The sequence below is a fragment of the Coptis chinensis genome, chromosome 6 (assembly GCF_015680905.1).
Source record: "Coptis chinensis isolate HL-2020 chromosome 6, ASM1568090v1, whole genome shotgun sequence".
Lineage (NCBI taxonomy): Eukaryota > Viridiplantae > Streptophyta > Magnoliopsida > Ranunculales > Ranunculaceae > Coptis > Coptis chinensis.
In genome coordinates this window covers 58284489-58306988 of record NC_141461.1, presented here as the reverse complement: position 1 = coordinate 58306988, position 22500 = coordinate 58284489, and the positions used below count along the sequence as shown (strand labels likewise).

The 22500-nt window shown below is 39.3% G+C and overlaps 1 pseudogene; it reads right to left on the bottom strand.

Annotated features, from left to right (window-relative positions):
• Nucleotides 1-12688: 12688 nt before the first annotated feature.
• LOC147493744 (small nucleolar RNA R71) lies at nucleotides 12689-12783 on the bottom strand (annotated as a pseudogene).
• Nucleotides 12784-22500: the final 9717 nt, after the last annotated feature.

The following is a 22500-nucleotide window of genomic DNA, read 5'->3' as shown; positions in this document are numbered from 1 at the left end:
AACGAGATTGACATATAAAAAGATGAAAAATGTCTCAAAGTGTGTGAATGATGTAAGTTATTCGAACAACTGAAATCTAAATTCCTAGATAAAGTCAACCCGAATCAAATTACGATTAAACGGCATAAGCAAAAAAAATGAAAAGTCGAGCAATCACGGATGGAAATACCAACACCCCACCCCCAAACAAATTTTATAGAACAGAGTTTAGAAAATTCGTTTTAAACGTGGGTCTTTTAAAGTCAGATTCTCGAGACTTCCTAAATTACTATTTTTATGGTTTTGATATTTTTATGAACAGAATTAGTAGTAAAGACGTAAATCACTCCATAGATAAACATGACTCAAAAACCGAGAAAACATGCAAAAGTGGAAAACATGAATTACGTTAAACGTAGATTTAGGATCCGGTACTTACAGCCACACACTCCATAGGGAGGGTCCGGTTACCTGAATGGTGCACTTACCAAAATATAAGAATGGAATAAAGTACACCAAAGAATAAAATGAGTCGTTTATAGTCAGATACTTGATAACACGATAAAATTGAATATAATTCTACCTACGAATAAAAGATGAACTTCTAAACGGAAGTAAAACTAAAACTTTATACGCAACATTTCTTATCAAAGATTTCTACTCTCGATACTATTGAAGTAGAGTTGGAATAGAAGATTCGTTCCACTCCTAGTATTTTAGCATTCAAAGTTTTCTATGACTATGATCAATCCTACCAAAGTCAATGAGAGTTTTACGAATTATACTACGATGCAATTTATACTAACAAGATAATGGGATTCAACTACGAAATGCTACGGGTTGAATCTATGATAAGGAATTAGGGGGGATTGATTCCACCTTAACTCGACTTAATTTACTAACGATGAATCGTCGTAATTTGAATTGAACTGCTTTCGCAGAACAATTGGTTCTTCCTAATCCCTAGTTTTGCTTATCTGATTGGGTCAAGGTTTGGACCATTGGAAAGCTCTTTCCGAGCCGGTCATTTTGACATAAGGTATGCTCAATTCCGAGACCTGAGTCCAAGATACGGTCTTCGGACGTTCTGCTAACTTTTGTATGCTATTTCTGCCCGCATTGACTTTGACTTTTCAGCTTTTGATCGGGCTTTACAAAGGCTTCTTCTCCTTGAATCTTGGCCTTTAATCACAGAACTTCTTAGCAACCAACCCTTGCTCCTTTATATCGCCAAAGTGGCATATTTCTGCACATAATTGACTTCAATGCCTGAAATACATAAAAGCACATAATTAGCATTAACTCTTATTTATTACTCGCATAATTGGTCTAAAAGTATTATTGTTAAGGGGTTAAAACTACAGTTTTATGCTCTTATCAATACTCGAGACTTTAACAAATACTACATATATATATATATACCCTGCAATTTGCCATATATCAACAACCGAAATAGTTGTAGATCTTGCCATAAATAATTTTCAGATAAAACACATCCAAACATAATCAAGCACCATGATTTCCCATGACGTGGCGTAGCGGAATTAGAGTAAATGCAGATAGACCTATAACCTAACCTAGCATGCAAAGTCTTCTTTTTCCTCCAACGAAATGGTGGCCAAGTGAATGATTGTGAGAAAATTAATTGATGGTTGTGGAAGATATGGTGGATATAAATGAATTTTAAAAGTAAGAAATGGAGGAAATGAGAGAGTGGGTTTGTCATAATATTCATTGGTGGAGTGGGTTGGTATAATTAGACAATTGAAAATGAAAGTATCTAGTGGCTCTGTAGGTAGTAATGGCGTACAAAGAGAATTTAGAAATTCATGAAGCACGGGAGAAACAAGAGGGTCAAGTGCAAACTCAAGGTTCTTTTGAAAAGGTGGAGGGCAGGGAACATTAATCGAAGGTGAATGGGTGACAGGATAATGTGAGGTGGGTGAATGGTTCTCAGCTAGAGCTTTCAGGTCTATATCATTAGAAGTTTTTAGATATGCAAGACATTCTTCAATAGGTGAGTTAGAAAAATCACTGGGATAGTGGGTAAAAAATTCTTCTTCTGTCATGGCGTCAATGTTGGAACTTCCGAAGGTTAGAAATTGGTGCATCTGATTATCAGGAAACGTGTTATTAAAATAGTCTTGAGCTAAGCTCTCGATCATGCTAACCTCCCCATCTACAGACGAATCTGGTAACTGTTTCATCATTTTATAAACATTTACCTCAACAAAAAGATGGCAAAAAGACATGGACATCGAACCATTGCGGCAATTTATAAGCGCGTTGGCAGTTGCTAAGAACGGACGCCCTAAGATTATCAGAACAGAGTCATTAGCGACTTCTGTATCGAGATTAACAAAATCAGCAGGATAGTAGAAATCTTGAACCTTAACAAGCACGTTTTCAACCATGCGCTTAGGATACTTAATAGACCGATTCGCTAATTGCAACGTCATTTTAGTAGGTTGCATCTCCTGTAGACCTATTTGTTTATATAAATAATAAGGGAGTAAGTTAACATTTGCCCCAAGGTCTAATAACCCTAAGGTGTATTGTGCAGTAGGACGACCAGGGTCCTTGTACTTAACGATTCAATTATGTTCGGTTAAAGTTGGAAAATGTTCAGTTAAAAAGGCATTTTTAGGAATATTTGTCTTACGCTTAGTAGTGCACAACTCTTTAAGAAACTTAGCATGGTGAGATAACTTTTTAATCGCTTCCAGGAATGATAGGTTTATCGTTAGATTTTTGAAAACCTCCCTAATCTCATCGAAATTCGTATCCTTGGTTAACATGGCTAATCTCTGGGGAAATGGTGGTTTCTCTCTATATTTAGCATATAGGTCAACAGGATGTCTAACCTTGGCTTTTTGTTTCTTAGGTTGTGGTTTAACTGGTACCTCTACTAGGGTAGGATATTCAGTTATTACTTCGGTATCTAGTACAATATCCGGTGTAGGAACTACTAGTGGGGTAACTACAGGCATAGTTACGATGTTATCAACCACTCTGCCAGAATGGAGAGTGGTGATGGCCTTTAACTCACCTACGTTTCCATTTTCATTACTAGTATTACCGTTTACTTCAAAGGCTGTGTTTGTTGTTTTAGGATTAGGTATCGCTTGACCTGGAAACACACCTTTGGGTTGTACTTTCTCTTGGGCTAACTGCTGAAAGGAAAGTTGGATGGACTATAAAATTTGTTGTTAGGTTTTCATAAAGGCGTTAAAACGATCCGATTGTGGAGGAGTGTTTGTTACAGGTTGTGTGACAGGAACTATGTCACGTTGATTATTAACAGGAGGGTTGTGATAGTTATGATTAATCGGAACGATACCTCTATTAACATTATACAAGTGGGCGCACTCCGAGCTGCTGAGTTGTTAAAATGGAGAAGAAAAATGGGAAACGTGGGAGTGAAAGGTGACAGATGGAAGTGAGGTGTAGTGTGGGTTGTTAGTGTAGAATGAATGAAGTTTTTATAGGTTTTAAGTTACTAAAACGAATCGGGAAGTTGCCAAAAAGCTTTAAGGCAATTGCCGAAAACAAAAAAAAATTCCAAAACTGAAAACGGAAACAACTCATATTCTTGATTCTAAAACAATCCTAATATCTTTTAGATTGAATTTAGTATAGAAACTGCCTAACTTATCGAGATTTCATCCTATCACAATATCTATTCATAGCCATGCCCATATCGGCAATATTCTCAACTCTCACTCCAACACAAATTCTAAACTGGGGGATCATATTACAAATCAGGTTAGAGTAAATAATACCACCCCCAAACAATTCGGGAAGGTGGGATTAACGATAAAAACAATGCACAATTTGAAAAGAATCATATTATATTAAAACTGAAATTCAAACAATATTTAACAACCAATTTCAAATTTAACTATGGAATTCATAAATTAACATCCAAACTAAATAAAAAGCAAATACAAAAAAACATCAACTCATAATATTCCTAAACCACTCGCTGCTGGTAGTGGAAGGGACATGGGAAGGTGATGGCTCTCGAAGCTCTGATGGGCGAGCCATCCGATCTCCTAACGGCGCCGTGCCTCACAGACTGCTCCACAGAAGAAGCACCCCCCTGGGGTGGAAAACGTGAAAGCATATCGTCTCGGAACTTGCGCTGAGCTTCCATCTCAACCCTCGTATGTTCTGACCGCTCATTCTCGCACTGGGCACGAGTCTCAAAGTTATGATGCATGGTAGCCTGCCGAGTCCGGCGGTCTTCGCAAATAGTATTGAGAGAACGTATGCGACGATGAATCACAGTCATGCGTTCTGCATCCGACCTACACCTCTCCAAGGCATCGGCATCAAAACATGTCGTGTCCTCCTCATCCTCCAAGTCATCCTCTTCAACTACCCTCTCTTCAGGCAACCTCCAAACTCTTTGGATACACTCCGTATAAATATAAGGATTTCAGTGCTCTTTCAGGCAAATCCTATCAGACGTCAGAGTCGCTCTCAAGGTCATCATGATCTTCGTTATCAAAACAGGGAGAGGTGCAATACTCTTCCCAACTCCCCTAATCATGTTACTCAAAAACCCCAAAATACAGAACTCATACTTCTGCTCCTGGAGTATCCATAGAACGTGAAGGCAGTTCAAACTGATGTCGCTGACTTTCTCCTTCTCTATGACATTCCTACCAATCCACTGAGTTACAACCAGTTGGTTAGTTCTGAGAGATGAATGGCGAACACAATGCGAGCTCGCATTGTAGTTCCCTTCTGAAACAGTCGTGTTCATCAAAGGCTCGACCCCAATAAATTGGGAATCCTGTAATGTGCCATCGAGATGGCGTCTAGGCGGAATGCCTAAAATCTCAGCTAACAACCCAAGAGATATTTCTCTCCTCCTCCCGACCACCTTAACAAAAATTCTATTCCCATCCAACTCCCTCGTCCTATAAAACTGTCAGACCAAATCTTCGTGGTAAAAATCGTCTGTCGAGAACCACAAGCCACTCCAATCTCTCCTAACCATCTCGTCACCGTAAAACGGCGCGAAGTGGTCGGCAGTAAACGCGTGCTCCGGCAAAATCCGATGTCTTTGAGCCATTGATATTTTAGAACGATTTGGGGGTTTAAATGGAATGTGGGGATGGAGTTTGAGATTCCCTCACTAACAAAACAATGGTGGTGTCGCGGTGGTAGCGCGGCAGTTCCAAATTCTTTGAGTTTTTGGTGGTTTTCAGTGGTGGAAATTGTTGGGATTTGTGGAGGAATGTTTTGGAGAAGATTTGAAGTTGGAATTGTATTATGGGCGTGGGTGTATTGAGGTTTCTTTTTATTTTTATTTTTTATGTTAGGGTTTGAAGTTGTTAATGGCAGAAGTGGGAAGATGAAGAAGAAGAACGCGATGCGTTCTTGGGTTATACTGTGGGCTTGGGCCCAAGCCCAATTCGATCCAAAAAAAATTTCGATTTTTAGCGCAACTTCAAACTAAAATTGCCGCTTTGTTACCGGTCTGTTTTTTGCGAATGAGATATAGAAATGATCAGGAGAGAATTTCCAATCCAATGTGAACCATAAAACACTCTATTCTGACCGTGGATGACATATACGAAGATAAAAAATGCCTCATAGTACGTGCATAACGTAAGTTATACAAACGAATGAACTCTAATTTCATAGATAATGTCAACCCGAATCGAAATACAATTAAACGGCCTAAACACAACTAGAAAGTTGAACAATTCAGGACGGAAATGAACACCCCACCCCCAAACAAATTTTAGACACAGAGTTTAGAAAATTTGTTTTAAAGTGGGTCTTTTAAAGTCAGATTTCCGAGACTTTAAATATATATATATATATATATATATATATATATATATATATATATATATATATATATATATATATATATATATATATATATATATACCTTGCAATTTTCCATATATCAACAACCTAAAGAGTTGTGGATCTTTCCATAAATAAATAACATGTAATGCACCCCCAAACAGAATCAAACACCAAAATTTTCTACGACGCAACTTATTGAATGGAAAGTGAAGTCTGATGGATCTAGAACGTAACCGCGCATGCACCTTCTTTTTTGCCTTTGAACGAGAGGGTGTCCAAGTGAATGATCGTGAGAAAATATATGTTTGTGGAAGATATGTTGGATATTGATAAGTTTTAGAAGAAACGAATGGAAAAAATGAGAATGTGGGTACTGTCTCAATTCGGAAAATGAAGGTGTTAAGTGTCTTTCCCTTGGGAATTATTCTTGTATTAAGAGGATTTAGAAAATCATTAAGTACAAAAGAAACAAAAGGGTCAAGGGCAAACTCCAGGTTCCTTTGAAAAGGTAGAAGGTGGGGAATATTGGTGAGGGAAGATGAATGAGTGTCAGCTAGAGCTCTCAGGTCTAGATCATTAGAAGCCTTGAGATATGTTTGACATTCCTCAATAGGTGGGTCAAAAGAATCACTGGGATAGAGGGTGAAAAATTCATCTTCCGTCATAGCGTCAAGGGATAAATGGATGTTGGCAGGGGACTCGCGAGGTGGCAGGGAAGAGTTGCAAAAGAGTTGAAGGAAATCATCCTCAATTTCCTCTATGTCTAAGGAGTATTTGTCAAAGTTGGAACTTCCAAAGGAAAGGAATTTGTGCATCTGGTCATTCGAAAACGTGGTTTTGAAATAATCATGAGCTAAGCTCTCAATCATGCTAACCTCTCCATCGATATTCCTATAAGGCAACTGTTTGATCATTTTAAAAATGTTTACCTCAACGGAAAGATGGCTAAAAGACAAGGACATCGAACCATCGTGGTAGTTTATAAGTGCGTTGGTAGTTGCCAAGAAAGGGCGCCCTAAAATGATCAGAACAGAATTGTTAGCGACTTCTGTATCGAGGATAACAAAATCCGCAGGATAGTAGAAATCTTGAACCTTAACCAGCACGTTTTCCACTACACCCTTAAGATACTTGATAGACCTATCAGCTAATTGCAACGTCATTGTTGAAGATTGCATTTCCTGTAGACCTATTTGTTTATATAAATAATAATTGAGTAAGTTAACACTCACCCCGAGGTCTAATAAAGCAGTGTTTGTGTGAGTATCCCCTAAGGTGCATTATACAGTAGGACGACCAGGGTCCTTGTACTTAACGATTCCATTGTGTTCCATTAAAGTTGGAAACTATTCAGTTAAAAAGGAGTCTTTAAGAATCTTTGTCTTACGCCTAGTAGTACACAACTCATTAAGAAACTTAGCATGGTGAGGTAACTTTTTATTCGCTTCAAGAAAAGGTAAGTTTATCGTTAGTTTTTTAAAAACTTCCCTAATCTTGTCAAAATTTGTATCTTTGTTTAACATAGCTAATTTCTGAGGAAACGATAGTTTCTCTCTATATTTAGCATATGGATCAACAGGATGGTTAACCTTGTTTTTCTGTTTCTTCGGCTGTGGTTTAACTGGTACCTCTACAGGGGTAGGATCTTCAGTTTCTATTTCGGTATCTACTGTAATATCTAGTGTAGGGACTACTGGTGGGGTAACTATAGACATAGTTACTTTGTTATCCACCACTCTGCCTGAATGGAGAGTGGTGATGGAATTTATCTCATTTACATTTGCATTTTCGTTACTAGTATTACCGTTTACCTCAAAGGCTGTGTTTGGTGTTTTAGGATTAGGTATCGCTTGTCCTGGAAACACATCTTTGGGTTGTACTTTCTCTTGAGCTAACTACTGTAAGAAAAGTTAGATGGCTTGTAAAATCTGTTGTTGAGATTGCATAAAGGTATCAAAATGATCCGATTGTGGAGTAGGATTTGCTACTGGTTGTGTGATAAGAACTATGTCACGTTGATTATTAATGGGTGGATTTTGGTAGTTATTATTTCCCGAAACGATACCTCTATTAGTATTATAATTATTATAATTACCCTGACCTTGTCCCTGTCGTGGTTGAGCTTGGTTGTTATAATTATAATTACCCTGACCTTGTCCATGCCTTGGTGGACCTTGGTTGTAATTGTTTGTTAGCCTAACATTTGGGTTAAACAACCTTGGAGGTTGTTGATTATTTCGCCAACCGAAGTTGGGGTTTTGTCGCCAAGCTGTGTTAGGTTCGCTATTAATGGAACAAACATTATCTTATTGTGATTGTTGTTGTTTATAGGCGAGAGGACAATAGGAGTCGAGATGCTCTAGGACTTAAACAAAAATTACATGGAATGGAGTCGACATTCATGACGGGGATAGGCGTTTGTTGAACAGAAATAGCCTCTACCATTTTAGTTAGAGATTCGATCAAAATTTTAAGTTCCGGATCGGGTTTCATCTCAAACATACCGGCGACTTTAACTGTTGTAGAAGAACTAGCGGAACAGGAGAAATCGTCACTACCCCCCAGTTATTATTACGCTTAGTTTGATCTTCTAAGAATTTATAAGCCTCTGAGGCTCCTTTACTTAGGAAACTACCCCCATTCATTATGTCAAGGACTTTTTTATGGTGGTGTAGAAGTCCTTTGAAAAAGGCACGAACTAGCATGTCTTTCGCGAGGTTATGGTGTGGACACTCTATAAGAAGATCGGTGAAACGATTCCAAGCATCTGAAAATGATTCATGAGGATTCTGTCGAAAGAAATGAATCTTGGAAAGCATTTCATCGGTCTTCAGTGGTGGGTAAAAATGTTCCATAAATAGTTGAACAAGTTTAGCCCACGAGTCTACAGAATTAGGCGCTTGGGCAGTTAACTAAGACGCCGCCTTATCGGTTAAAGTGAAAGGAAATACCCTTAGTTTAATTTGTTCAGCACCAACCGTAGGATGGTGGAATGTAGTAAGGACTTGGTCAATCCTACGCATGTGCTGATAAGGTTTTTCATGGTCTAACCCATGAAAAACGGGTAACAAATTAAATATATTTGGGGATTCGGAAATCCCTCACTGGGTCTGATATAACGATGCAAGATTTAGGGATATCGTTCAAGGCTTTGTAAAAGTCAGAGAGAAGAGACTCTCTTTCTTCAGCCATTATTTCAGGTGGTGTGTGTTGTATATTTGCTAGAGGTGTAGTAAGTGTTATACTAGAAAGGCGTGTTTGTTGGCGTTCTTAGGTTGATTACGTTAAGCGCGTTTTTTCTTGGCGACCTTAATCTCATGCAAGGCTAAGCCAATCTTAATGAAACACAACAACACTCAAAACAATCCTGATATGCTAGTATGAACCTCTAATAGGAGATGCGAGGTGTGGAAGAAAAGAGTACCTGAATGCCTCCTTGCTTCGCTTATGAATAACGTCTTGTTTACGCGTGCTCAGTGTGTATAACAAGTTAGAACACTGAAAACTATGAAGAAATGGAAATTTGAAACAAACCTGTGGAAATCGAGCAGTTTTAGCAGTGGGCACAGGTCGCGCTCAGAATAGGCCTAAGTAGGGCACAGGTCGCGCTCATGTCAATCTAGAGTTCTAGGCGTTTGGGCGCGGGTCGCGCTCCAATTTAGCCTTGGTAGGGCACGGGTCGCGCTCAAGGAAAAACTCAAGGTCCAGGCACTTCAGCGCGGGGGGTGCTCGTGTTTTGCCTTGGCAAGGCGCGGGTCGCGCTCAGCCAAAAAGTGGAGTTCCAAGCGTTTGGGCGCGGGTGGCGCTCCAATTTAGCTTGCCCAGGGCGCGGGTTGCGCTCCTTGTAATTCTCATGAGGAAAATTTTTTCATCTTTGAAGCGGACAACTACTGATGAGAATCAAACAAGGGTGGGTGGGTTATGGGACTTTGGAAAACTAACAATTCTAAAGAAAACAATACTAAAGGGAACTAAGATGGCAGCGGCGCCATTTGATAACACGATAAAATTGAATAATTCTACCTACGAATAAAAGATGAACTTCTAAACGGAAGTAAAACTAAAACTTTATACGCAACAGTTCTTATCAAAGATTTTTACTCTCGATACTATTGAAGTAGAGTTGGAATAGAAGATTCGTTCCACTCCTAGTTCTTTAGCATTCAAAGTTTTCTACGACTATCAATCCTACCAAAGTCAATGAGAGTTTTACGAATTATACTATGATGCAATTTATACTAACAAGATAATGGGATTCAACTACGAAATGCTAAGGGTTGAATCTATGATAAGGAATTAGGGGGGTGATAAGAGCCCAAAACTGTAGTTTTAACCCTTTAACAGTCATACTTTTAGACCACTTATGTGAGTAATAATTAAGAGTTAACATCGATTACGTGTTTTATGCATTTCGGGCTTCAAAGTCCATTATGTGCAGAAATGTGCCACTTTAGTGAGATAAAGGAGAAAAAAGGTCGGTTACTAAGGAGTTCCGTGATTAAAGGCCAAGATTCAAGAAGATAAAGCCTTCCTAAAGCCCGTCAAAAAGCTGAAAAGTCGATTACCGGGTGAAATAAAGACACAAGTCAACAGAACTTCCGAAAGCCGTATCTTTGGACTCAGACCTCGGAATTGGGCCTACCTTATGTCAAAACGACCAATTCGGAAAGAGCTTTCCAATGGTCTAAGCCTTGACTCAATCAGAGGAGCAAAAGTGGACAAAAAGTCTGTGGAAGCTAACTGCAGCTGAAGAGGACTTTTTGAATTTGAAAAATGGGTTTTGGGCCTTCGATTCTGCGCCCAAAAACATGGCTCCAAGCCCATGCACGATTTTTGGATCTGAAAGTATAAAAACAAAAGTTTAGCTCTTTGTTAATGGTAGATCTTTTAGTAAAGAATAGTAGATTTTTAGGTTAGAAAATAAAGGTAGCTTAGAATAGAAAGTAGCCATTAAAATAGCTTCTAGATCTAGTTTTTCATGTAGATTAATTAAGTTTAGTTCCATTTCAATTATTGTATTAGATTAAACCTTTGAATCTTGTTCTTCATTTTGATTAGATCAATAAAGTAGTATTTTTATCAATTTCGATTTTGTCATTTCCATTTCTAGATCTAATTTCAATTCCTGTCCTTATTTCATTTGAGTCATTAAATTAGATTTCATTATTGTTTAATTAAGTAAATTTCAATTCTTTATATCATGTTTAGTTTAAAAGTAATCGGAAATGATTGCGTAATGATTCTCGGCTAAACCTCCATTAGAGGGGGTTGAGAAGCCTTGATGAAAGCTTGATTCCGAATATCGTAGATTCGTCGTAATTTCCTTTCCACTCTAGAAATGATTAGTTCACCATGAGAATGGGTTTAATCGTTCACATGCTAGTTATGAATTGGTAGGAATGCCATGTGTAATTAGGGATTAGGAAGAACCAATTGTTATGAAGCGATTCAATTCAGATTCTGACGATTAAATGGTTAATAGGATTAAGTCGAAGTTAAGGTGGAATCAATCCCCTCTAACTCCTTATCATCGAATCAACGTAGCATTCCCTTAGTTATTCCCATCGTCGACTAGTTGCATTTTAGGTGGGTAGTTGCATCGTAGTCTAGTTGCCTTTTTTTAAATCTCTCATTAGACTTTAAGTTTAGAGTACTTACACTTGAGAACATAGCATCTTGCGGAAGGACTAAGAGTGGAACGAATCACTCTACTCCACTTATATCTCATAGACTTGAGAGTAGAATCTTTGATAAACATAGCAACATAAGTTTAAGTTTAGTTTTACTTGCGTTTGTAAGTTTCATCGCTTTTTTTTTAAGTAGGTAAAACTATTCATTTCATAATATCAAATGGCACCGCCATCTTAGTTTCACTTTCGTATTGTTTTCGTGTAGTGTTAGTACTTGTTCTTAAAAGTCCCATTTCACCCACCCACCCTTGTTTGATTCATACGTGGTTGTCAATTTGAGTTGAAAAAAATTCGGGTAAAAATTACATCGGCCTTGCGACCAGGCTTTGAGCCATTCAACTTCAGCCTACCTCGATCGACCTCCAACCCTTCAACTCTCAACTCGAATTCTAAAATATACACCGACCATCACTATCTATGCGACCAGCTCTTAACAAAAAATTTTCGGTTTCGGCGGTTTTGATTTGAACTTTGATCTTTCATATTTTTCGTGTTTTTAACACGCTATATACACCAACAAAAGCGTAAACAAGACGCTATTCATAAAGCGAAGCAAGGGCGCAATCATGTATTCCTTTCTTCCACACCTCGCATCTCTGTTAGAGGTTTATACTAGTATATCGAGAATTGTTTGGAGTGTTGATGTGTTTAGCTAAGTTTGGTTTTAGCCTTGTATGAGATTAAGGTGCGGCGAACAAAAAACACCGAGCGTAATTACAAAACAACGTCAACAAACAAGTCTATCTAGTATACCACCCACTACACCTCTAGCTACTATTTCACACATCATCCGACCACAATGCCCGAAGAAGAAGAGGCCTCTCTCTAACTTCTACAAAGCCTTGGCGATAGCCCCAAATCTTGCATCGTTCTAGCGGACCAGTGGGGGATTTCGAATCCCTCAAATATTTTTAATTTGTTACCCGTTTTCATGGATTAGACCATGAAAAACCTTATCGGCTTATCGTGGGATTGAACAAGTCCTAACAACATTCCACCATCCTACGGTTGAGTGCGGAACAAATTAAATTAAGGGTATTCCCTTTTCACCTTAGCCGATAAAGGCGTCTTGGTTAACTGCCTTAGCGCCAAGCGCCCGATTACGTGGACTCGTGGGCTAAACTTGTTCACCATTTGTTTATGGAACATTTTTTACCCACCCCTAAAGGCGGATGAGATGCTTTCCAAGATTCATTTCTTTTCGACAAAATCCTCATGAAACATTTTCAGAGGCTTGGAATCGTTTCACCGATCTCCTTATAGAGTGTCCACATCATAACTTAGCGAAAGACACGTTAGTTAGGTGCCTTTTCAAAGGACTTCTACACCACCATAAAGAAGTCCTTGATATAATGAATGGGGGTAGTTTCTAAAGAAAAGGAGCTTGGGAGGCTTATAAATTTTTAGAGGACCAAACTAAAGCGAAATAACAACTGGGGGTAGTGGCGATTACTCCGCTTCTCTAGTTCTTCTTCAACGATTAAGGCTACCCGGTATGTTTGAGGTTAAATCAGATCCCGAGCTTAAAACTCTAATTGAATCCCTCACAAAAAGGTAGAGGCCATTTACGTACAACAAAAAAGCCAATCCCGTCATGAATGTAAATTCAAATCCATCGTAGTTTCTGTTTGAGCCCACGAGCATCCGACTCCCATCGTCCCTATAGCCTATGAACAGGCTTGTTCCATTAATAGTGAACCCTAACGCCCTTGGAGACAAAATCCCAACTTCGGTTGGAGAAATAACCAAAACGTCACACCTCGAGGGTACAATAACCAATATGTTAGGCTACATGCGGCTTTTAACCAAGCCCCACTCACGACAAGGGCGGTCGGGGAATTTTAATAATTATAACAACCAAGTGCAACCTCAACAAGGTCAAGCACAAGGTCAAAGTAGTTATAATAATTATAATGCTAGTAGAGGTATCGTTCGGTAAATAATAACTACCAAAATCCACCCATAAATAATTCACTTGAAATAGTTCGGTCCACACCACCCGGACTACTACACCCTTACAACCGGATCGTCTTGACACCTTCATACAAGTGAGCCAAAACTTTTCCAAACCATGGCTCAATCTAACCAACGGCTTCTACAATCGGTTAATAATTTAACCAAATAGTTGGCTCAAGATAAAGCCCAACCCAAAGGTGTGTTGCCGTGTCCGCGAAATACCTAATCCTAAAATAACAAATACAGCCTTTGAGGTAACCGATAATACTAGTAATGAATATGAAAATGTAGGTGAGCTAAAGGCCATCACCACTCTCGTTTGGTGGTTGATAACAAAGTAACTATGCCTATAGTTACCCCACCAATAACCCTACACTGCTATATTATTAGATACGAAATAGAAACTGAAGAGCCTACCACTTGTAGAGTACTAGTTACAACAAAACCTAAGAAACAGGAAGCCACGGTTAAACACCCAAGAATACCATTGCTAAATATAGCCGAAACCACCGTTTCCACAAAAATTAGCCATGTTAACTAGGGATACAAATTACGAGGAGATTAGAGATGTTTTTAAGAATCTAACTATAAACCTTCCTTCCTCGAAGCTATAAAAAGCTACCACACCATGCTAAGTTTCTTAAGGAATTGTGTACTACTAGGCGTAAGACCAATATACCAAAAGGCGCCTTTTTTTAACGAACAATTCCCAACTCTATCGAACATAATGGAATTGTTAAGAACAAAGACCACGGTAGATCCCTCTTGTACAATGCACCTTAGGAGATTCTATCACGATGACCGCGTTATTAGACTTGGGGGCTAGTGTAAACTTACTCCCGTTTTATTTGTATAGAAAATAGGTCTAGGCGAGATGTAACCCACTAGAATGGCGTTGCAATTAGGCTGATCGGTCTATTAACTATCCTAAGGGTGTCGTCGAAAATGTTCTCGTAAAAATTCAGGATTTTTACTATCCGGACTGATTTTGTCATCCTCGATCTGAGAAGTCGTTAATGACTCTGTCGATCATCTTAGGGTGACCTTTTCTCGCAACCGCCAATGCGCTTCATTAATTGCGCGATGGTTCAATGTCCATGTCTTTTGGCCATCTTGTTTGTTGAAGTCAATGTTTTTAAAACAAAGACATAGTTACCCGATTAGTCTATGGATGGAGAGGTTAGCATGATCGAGGCGTTGCTCGAGATTATTTCAACAACACACGTTCCCGATAATCATATGCCCAAATTTCTTTCCTTTGGAAGTTCAGGACTCCAACATTTCCATCCCTACACTAGTCGATACACATATTACGGATGAGGATGAGATAGATGACTTTCTCAAAGATGTAGAGGACTATCATAGTAACGAGGATATGACCAATCTAGATGAGCAATTCGATGAGTTTCTTCGAGAAGGTGATGAATCACCCTATCAAGAACTACTTAGCACAAGATCCACCTCGATTCCCCTCCTTCCACCCTTTCAAAGGAATCTCGAGTTTGCACTCGATCCTTTTGTTTCTCCCGTGCTCCATAATTTTTTAAATCCACCTAGTAAACAAATACTACAGAAGGACAAACCACTTGACACCTTCATTTTCAGAATTGAGACAGTCCCTACACACACAATGAATGAGTTTTGTGCTAAAACCACATCCTCATTGTTTTTAGGTACTTTTTCTACAACTTATCCATATCCACCATATTCTCCACAACCATTCACTTTTCCACACTTATTTACTAGAACACCCACTCATTCAAAAATGAAAAATAAGGTGCATGATAGGTTACATAATAGGGTTATCCGACTTCACTTTCATTTCACTAGGTTGAGTCATAGGAAATCTTGGTGCTTGATTGTGTTTGGATATGTTTTCTGTGATATTTATTTATGGAATGATCCACAATTATTTTGGTTGTTGATATATGATAAACTGCATGTTCATACATACGTCTAGATAAAGTCTCGAGTATCTGACTATAAACGACTCAACTTTTGTGTTTGGTGCATTTCCTTTTATTTCCATATATTGGTGAGTGCACCATTAAGGTAACCGGGCCCTCCCTATGGAGTATGTGGCTGTAAGTACCGGATCCTAAGTCCACGTTTAAACATAATTCACGTTTTCCACTCTTGCATGTTTTCTCGGATTTTTTGAGTCATGTTTCTCTATGGGGTGAATTATGTCTTTATTGTTTATTGTTTTTATTTTTAAAATTAAAATAAATATATATATATATATATATATATATATATATATATATATATATATATTAAAAAATAAGCATAGTAACCTAGGAAGTCTCGGGAATCTGACTTTAAAAGACCCACTGCTAAAAACAAATTTTCTAGGCTTCGTTGTAAAAAATTTGTTTGGGGGTGGGGTGTTCGTGTTGCCGTCCTAAAATGTTTTATGCCCCATTAGAGTTGCTTAGGCCGTTTTATTGTATTACGATTCGGGTTGACATAATCTAGGAATTTGGATTTCAATTGTTCGCATAACGTAAGTCATGCACGCACTTCGAGGCGTTTTCCACTATCTTATATGTCATCCACGGTCGGAATGGAGTGTTTTATGGATCATTGGATTGGAAATTCTCTCCTGATCATTTCCATATCTCATTCGCAAAAAATCGGACACCCGACGGCGGCAATTTTGATTTGAAGTTTCGCGAAAAATCGAAAAAAATCACAAATTTCGATTTTGGGCTTGGGTCCAACCCGCGCCCACCGACAGCGTGACCGCGCCCTTACCTTTAGCAGCACTCGCGATCTTCTTCTCCATTCTGCCATTAACGCCAAGCTCCAAAAACCTAAAAAAAAAAAAAAAAGAAAATCAAAATAAAAAGAAAACGAGAATTAACCCACGCCAAATCAAATCCCAACCCAAATCGACTCCAAACACCACCGACCACCACTCCCACCGATTTACATCACTAAAACCACCGAAAATTCAAAATTTTGGTGCTGCCCCCACCACTCCACCACCCACCATTGCTTCAACCAGGTCGATTAAAATCCCACCACTACATCACATTTAAACCCCCACTACATTCCAAACTTCCAATGGCTCAACAATGCCGAATTTTGCGAAGCAAGCTTTTACACGCCGACCACTTCGCCGTTTTCTGATGATGAGATGATCGGTCGAGATCGGAATAGCTTGTGGTACTCAACTGAAGCCTATTACCACGAGGGACTTAGTCCGGCGGTTCTACGATCTGAGGGAGTTGGAAGGGGACGAGGATTTTTTGTTGTTGTGGCGAAGAAGGAAGTGGAAGTGACGACTGGTTGTTGGTGAGATTCTAGGCATTCGCCTAGAATCCATCTAGATGTCACCACAGGAGTCCCAAAGATAATGGGGTAGAACCATTGATGCACGAGACAGTTATTGGAGGGACTACAATGCAAGATCGCGTTGTGTTCGACGAGCTTCCCTTAGGACCAACCAGTGGCTCTGATCCGGTGGATTGGTTGGAACGTCGTGGGAAGGGAAGGTCGGCGATATCGGCTGAATCGCCTCCATATCTTATGGATACTCCGGGAAGCGGAAGTATGATTTCTGCATCTTAGAGTTTTACCGAGCATGATTAGGGGAGTAGGGAGGTCCGTTGCCCTCTCCTTGTGTTGATAACAAAGATCATGCTCAAGTTGAGAGCAGCTTCGAGCGATGATCGGACATACATCACTCTCCACCGTAACCCTGCATCTATAAGGAGTGTGTCCAACGGGTTTGGAGATTGGCTGAGGATAGAGAAGAAGAAAAAGAGGATGGAGGAGCTGAGAATGCCGAGGGAGGCTGGGGGACATCGGGATGCTTCCGGAGGATGAGGAGGACTTGACCTGTTTTTGACGGATGCCTTGGAGAGGTCTTTGGACGGATGCGAACGCATGGCTGTGATCCATCGAGGCATCGTTAAACTTAACACTATCTGTGAAGACCTCCGGACTCGACAGCAGCAACGATGCATCACAACTTCGAGCTCCGTTACCCGAGAGAGGGCGAGAGGTGGGAACGGATGGCGCCGAGAGCTAGAAGCTTCGGCCCCGGTTCGGGGCGAGTTCGACCGCGATTCCCACCTCACGGGGACTCTCCTTCGAGAGGACACACCATCCGAACGGCGTCGTCGCGAAGGGCGAATGGTCTTGGCTCTTGAGAGCTTCGGGAGCGATCTCGGGAGCATGTTCCCTCCGCCACCCGAGTTCGGAGTAGCTAGGGATAGTATAGTTTGATGTTTTATGTTTTATTTGTAATTTCATTATTGTTATTTATTTTAATGCAAGTTTATTTCCGTAATTTGAATTTTGTAGTGTAATGTACTCCGAATGAAAATTTTAATATAAGGGGTTATTTTCAGTATGCGTGGTTGTTTCATATTGATCCCACCTTCCCAACTTGTTTGGGGGTGGTTTTATCAATTCAAGCATTATTTTGATAACCCTCGTGTTAGAATTTATTGCGGAGTCAAGGTGAAAATATGGCCGTTTAGGCACATCTATGATTGAGTATCATTGTAGGATGAAATCTAGATTAAATAGGTACATTCTATCATAAAATCAACCTAAAAGATCTTTGGGTTTGAATTAGAATCAAGGATATGAGTTGTTTCCGTTTTGGGGTTGGAAATTTTAGGATTTCAAAAACTGCCGTAATTAGTTTTGGCAACTTCCCCGATCCATTTTAGCAACTTTAAACCTATATAAACTTGATACAATCTATCCTCACAACTCACACTACACCTAAACTCCATCACTCACCTTTCACTCCCGCGATTCCCTCGTTTTGCTCATTTTCCGAAGTTTACGCAACTCCGAAAGCATTCTTTGCCCTCTGAGGAGCGCGCACTTTCGCTCTCTGTATATTTTTATGAGTTTTTGTCGAGGCCTTTCGCATGAAGATGGCGCGACCAGCTCAAACACTGGAAATTTCAATTTCTTCAGAGCGCTTCAGCGCCACTATCGAGCGCACTCATGCCCTGACTTCCATGGACCAGAAAATTTCCAGTTTTTCGCGCGTAGTATCCGGATCATTCGCAGCTATTCCAAAGCATAATTTTGAGATGACATCTCCAACATTGATACGGAACAGTCTTTTCGAAGATTTGTTCCAAAGCACTACTTATGGTGCTTGGTTTCGCGGCGATCACATTCGCTTGGCTATTCGTTGGCTTGGGGAGCGCTTATGGTAAGACCGGATGCACTTTATTCTCCGACTCTAGCATCTTATTTTTACGATAACTGCATTTTCTTTGAAAGACCAGATGGAGAACAAGTGTTCTCCATCAACATTGATAATGAACCAATGGAAATTACCAGGTTCTTGCTAGCATTTGTTCTTGGGTGGCTATGCCCATTTGAAATACAAGACCCATGGTGCTATTGGATTGATAATATGTATGTCTACACTTACGAGTTTTGCATGAGTCGTATGGTATGGCGGGCATTTTCCGTATTGAGGACCAAGGGGAATATAACGTCGCCTTTGGTAGCCTGTCCATGAACATAGGAACTGTTATGTTTTGGATCATGCTAAACATTTTAGGGGAATGGTGTTTTTCTTCTGTGAATGATGCCACTTGCAGCGTCTTCCTTGCTTTAGCCACGGGACGTATGTGTCATGACCTTCCCCGAACCTTGATGTCTAGTTTAGCTCGATCCCATAGCATGAGGCATAAGTACCTTCTTATGCCCGTTCTAGTTTCTCGTATTATGCTATGTTTCTTTCCTGTTTTTGTACCGCGCTTCCGCGGATTGGATTACGGTCGATTACGCATGCGACCACCAATAATATTATTATCGATCTTTCCGTGCAATGACTTGGCAAGGGTGGAGGATACAACCTCATCTGGTTTGCACCCTACACCCCGTCGGACCAAGTGGCTCTTAATAGATTAGCAATAATAGATGATAAATGGCGGGGAAGCACGGCAAATTATCATGGCATGGCAGGGCGTGAAGGAACCTCATTTCTTTATGGAAGAAGAGAATGAGGAAGATGACGAAATCGCGGGGGGATAAGGTAAGTTTCATTCTAGTTAGTGTCGCTTATGTCCCAAGCAATTTCATTCTTGTTAACCCCATAATGGGTAGAACTTCGTATAGAGTTGTGTCGAGTTTTATTTCCTATATTAGTATGCGTTCTAACCTTGTTTCTGGATGTTCCTGAATTTCACACGCTTCAATGGTATTTTTCCTACCCTCTTTATTTAATTGCTTTGAGGACAAAGCATGCTTTTTGTTTGGGGGGCATAGAAACACGTGTAATTAAGGCATCAGTTAGGATATAGATAGAGTTAATATGCATTTGTTTTCTAGTTAAAATTTTAAAAATTCAAAAATATAAATAAATAAGTTCATGCTATACACTTAGGAATAGTGGTATTGTTTTCCTTCTCTATGCTCTTAACAATCTAGAAGTCTCATGTAGCTTTTGCATTAGAATAATTGTTAGAAACTTAGGTTAATATATAGGTAATAATATTTGCATCTATCTATAAATATATTACATGAGTATCTATGATTGTTAGCGATGAAGTTTAAAAATCTAGGCTACAAAGTACTTATTCTACAAATCCTGTGAGAATATAGCCTAAAGCCTTATATGAAATGAAACATTTGAGAAATGACACAAGGGAGAAGTAAAAAATTCGGATAGAGAAATCACACGTCCACTTGCTTGATCACTATGCCATATCCTAAGCGAGAATTTAGGCCCTTTTTGATAGATATAGCCAAAAATTCAAACCTATGAATTATTTTCCGCTAGTTAAGCCCTCTGAGCCTTTCTTTAGCCTTCCATAAACCACAAAATCCTTTACCACTTTACAAAAACAAAACAAAATAAAAAAAAAAAAAAAAAAATTCAACCCACCCAATTTAGAATAAGTCCGAGAATAGAATGAGGAAGAAAGAAGAAGAGAAAAACACGTGGTAAACAAAAGTTAGTTAATTGCTTGAAAAATAAAGAAAAGAAGTTTCCATCCAAGGAAAAGAAAAATAAAAATAGAAATAAAATTAAAACTCCAAAAATAGAATAAAAGGGAGTCAAAAGCCAAAAAAAAAAAAAAAAAAAAAAGAAAAAAAAAAATATGGCTAAGGATGGAAACAAAGTGTAGAAGCAAAAGTAAATAACAAGGTTTTCTCTAGTTACATAATATGAAGACTCTATTATCTCAAACTTGTCCTTTTGAATATCCATTTCCTTCCTTCTTAAACCATCTCCTAATCCCCAAGAACACCTAATAAAGATCTCTAGCTCGATTAGGAATAGGCTAGTGTGATAGTAAGTGGCGGATGTGTTTGATCGACTCCGGCTTTCTTGTTGTCATTGAGATTGTAAGGTAAAGTGTGCCCATCACACTAGAGTAGCTAAACTTGAGTGGAAAAATCAGAGTGTTGTATCTTGACTATTATTGTGAGAACCTACTTAAGGATGCTATTCCGAGTTTCAGAAACGGACCTGCTAGACATTTCATAGTATTACTCATTGTATATATGTTTATTATAGATGATTGATTATTATGCATATATTAGCTTAGGTTTTTGACTTGGTTATTCTTGTTCATAGCTAGTGAGATGTATAGATAGTTTGGAGCATGAATGAGGAAAACAATAGTTTTATTTCTTAGTCGTTGTAGTATAGATGAAGTTTGTGAGTACCTTCACTGGAAAACTCTCATGAGGCTATAACTAGTCCACTAGGGAATTCCTAGTGGTTTAAGGCCTTGTTGCATATGGTCAATGCAATCGCACTCGGCGAAACGAGAAGTAGATAGAACTCCATTTTTGGTCACTTATGTTAATTTCTCATCTTTGCTTGAGGACAAGCAAAATGCTGTTTGGGGGTGGTTTGATAAGAGCCCAAAACTGTAGAAGGAGAGACTCCTCTCTTTGACTTCTACAAAGCCTTGAGCGATAGCCCCAAATCTTGCATCGTTCTAGCAGAGACCCGATTGGGGATTTCGAATCCCCAAATATTTTAATTTGTTACCCGCTTTTCATGGTTTAGACCATGAAAAACCTTATCGGCATTACGCGTAGGATTGAACAAGTCCTAACAACATTCCACCATCCTACGATTGGTGCGGAACAAATTAAACCGAGGGTATTCCCTTTCACCTTAGCCGATAAAGGCGGTGTCTTGTTAATTAACCAAGCCTAGCCTAATTCGTGGACTCGTGGGCTAAACTTGTTCACCGTTTATGGAACATTTTTACCCACCCCTAAAGACGGATGAGATGCTTTCCAAGATTCATTTCTTTCGACAAAATCCTCATGAATCATTTTCGTGAGGCTTGGAATCGTTTCACCGATCTCCTTATAGAGTGTCCACATCATAACCCAAATAAAGACACGTTAGTTAGGTGCCTTTTTCAAAGGACTTCTACACCACCATAAAAGAAGTCCTTGACATAATGAATGGGGCTAGTTTCTTAAGTAAAGGAGCCTCGGAGGCCTATAAATTTTAGAGGATCAAACTCAAATAAATAACAACAAGGGGGTAGTGACGATATCCACGCTCCGCTAGTTCTTCTAATATAGTTAAGGCCGCCGGTATGTTTGAAATTAAACACGATCCCAAGCTTAAAACTCTAATCGAATCACTCACTAAAAAGGTAGAGGCCATTTCTGTTCAACAAAAGCCTATCCCCGTCATGAATGTAAATTCAAATCCATGTAGTTTCTGTTGGAGTCCTGAGCATCCCGACTCCCACTATCCTATAGCCTATGAACAGGCTTGTTCCATTAATAGTGAACCTAATGCCTCTTGGAGACAAAATCCCAACTTCGGTTGGAGAAATAACCAACACGTCACACCTCCAGGGTATAATAATCAATATGTTAGGCCAACGCAAAGTTATAACCAAGCTCCACCACGACAAGGACAGGGTCAGGGTAATTATAATAATTATAACAACCAAGTGCAACCTCGACAAGGTCAAGCAGAAGGTCAAGGTAGTTATAATAATTATAATGCTAATAGAGGTATCGTTCCGGTAAATAATAACTATCAAAATCCGCCCATAAATAATTCACGCGA